Below are 2,500 nucleotides of genomic sequence, written 5' to 3' on the forward strand. Positions count from 1 at the left end.
TATACGTTCTTCCGTACCTCTATCCTCATGGAACCGATGACATACCCTCAAAACCGCAACGGACGCCCCACTTCATTATAAACAGCCTCGAACTTCTCCTATTTCACCAAAACTTCATTCAAATTTTCAGACTTGACAGAAGGGACACGTCGGCCCTCCTGAGTCCGGGATCCATTGGGCGTCTTAAAGTTGGCGAAGATATATCTCATTATATCTCCTTCCCTTCGCCGCCTTTGGGGTATATCTCTTGGTTCTTCCCTTCGCTGACTTCATTCTTCCTTGAGACTTCGGCGACTTCATGGGGCTTCGTTTTTTATCGGACGCTCGATAAATTTGACAGACTTTATGCGGGTCCTGTTTTTTTTTTTTTTTCTTTCTTTTTTTTTTGGGGGGGGGGATTGGATGGGGATCTTTATATTTGTTTTCGTTGGATTGGGATACTGATTTCTACTGCATTTTTCTATTTTTTTCTTTCTTCGTTTTATATCTATTCATTTATTTACATATTAATTTATTTTTGTTGCATAGGCCTGCTTTTTTTTTTTTTGGGGGGGGGGTATTGATTTGTTGTCATATTTTACTTTTGGTCTTTCTTTCCATTTTAACGTTTTTGGGTGATTTATGTGTTGTTGTTTTTTACTGGATTGAGCTAGTTTTTAAATGATTGGGTTATTAATTTCTTGTTGAATGGATGAGGTTCTTAATATAAATACGTTTTTGATTAGGTTGAACATTGTAAATTGATCAATTTATTTTGATGTAGATTAATTTGGATATATTCCTTGATATTTGTTTTCCTTTTTTAAAGTATAGATTTTCTTTTAATTGATGAAAGATTTCACTTTAATTTAAATGGAGAAACGTGAGTGAACTTCATATCCGAATCTCGCACAACAGGTTAATTCCATTTATAGACCCTTTTTGTAGTATCTCTGAAACTCTAACACTTTAATACATTCTCTAACATGTTTTCCTTTACGGCATATTACTGGAGCCTGTTGAAACATCTATTTGTTTTGTTAGCCTCTGCTTAAATACAAAGTAAAACATTCTTTGAGCTCGATACTCTAATATATTAAACCCACGTTTCAGTTAGGGATTTATATCTTCATTAAATACGAATCGTATCGTATGTTTCTTGATATAAATTTCATATATAAACATGCATTAAATATTTCTATGACTCTTTTGTAGTAGATAGAAGCCATTTTCACTCTCAATGGGTAAGATTAGAAGTCCATAATGAATATTCCTGGAACGTCATGGTAAGAATTTCCAACGTTTCTGAGTCCTATGATGTGGCACTGACTTCGGTGGGATGAATATCTTCAAAAACATTCTGTGCCGCTATGATGTGACCTTCCAGACTCAAACATATGAAGGAAAATGCTGCACACCTTGATTTGTTGATATATAACAAGCAAATAGACATGTCAATGCCTATGATCAGTAAAAATATCCTATTGTGTGGCATTCGGACACGCGATGGATACGTTAAGATGCGAAACTTTAAAACATAATACAATGGATGTAACAAACAATGGGGGATGTAACAATTAAAATAAAAAAAATAAAAAAGCGTCTTCTTTGAATATGAGAAATTCATTCAAAAGTTTCCACTGAGTATTGTGTAAATAATGTGAGTTGCAAATAACATAACGAAATGGAATACCTTAAATGATATTTTTTCTTAAAACATTGACATACTTATAGAACATGCATTGTCCTTTGAATATTCAAATTAGAGACTTTGTTATCTGAATATGCTTATATTTAAGAATCTAGTGACGTCAATACTGCCGACGATTTTGACTAAGATGATAATGACGTTGGTGATGTTGACATGTATGAAGTGATCGAGTCCAATGATGGTTATCATGATGACGATAACATTAACGATAATGATGAAAATAATAATGACCATAATGGTAACGCTTATAATGCAGATATTGAGGCGGATATAGAAAATCCTTATTGTTTCTTATTTCGAGGTTGAAAATACTTATATCCTAAACGCATAATTATATCTTTATCATGTCCTAATTCATTCTCACGGAAGGGACAGTTAATCTTATTCAGCAAGGATAATGGCTTCCCTTTAAGGATTAATGAGATGGATTAATCTGGATGTAGTGGGGGAATCCCATTATCAACGTTGCAATTGAATCCGGGACAATGTACTGTAATCGTGTTTTTTTTTTTTTTTTTTTTTTAAGAGAAAAAAGAAATTAATGGAATATTATCTGATGCTCGTGAAAGTAATCACGAATTAAAAGCTCAATCTAGAGGAGAATTCTCATTAGCGATACGTATCTCACCTGGACAGGTTTCTAAAAATTGAGGAGTTTAAAGGTATCACAATGATTAAGGTGTATTTAATCTATGCATTTTTTCATAGTGGCTGCAGAGTTGATCACGGTGTCTAGGTCGTATTGCAGTTCTATAATGAGAAAGATTCTTTTCACAGTATACGTATCCATTTTTTTATTTATTTATTTGT

The sequence above is a fragment of the Penaeus vannamei genome, chromosome 32 (assembly GCF_042767895.1).
Source record: "Penaeus vannamei isolate JL-2024 chromosome 32, ASM4276789v1, whole genome shotgun sequence".
NCBI lineage: Eukaryota > Metazoa > Arthropoda > Malacostraca > Decapoda > Penaeidae > Penaeus > Penaeus vannamei.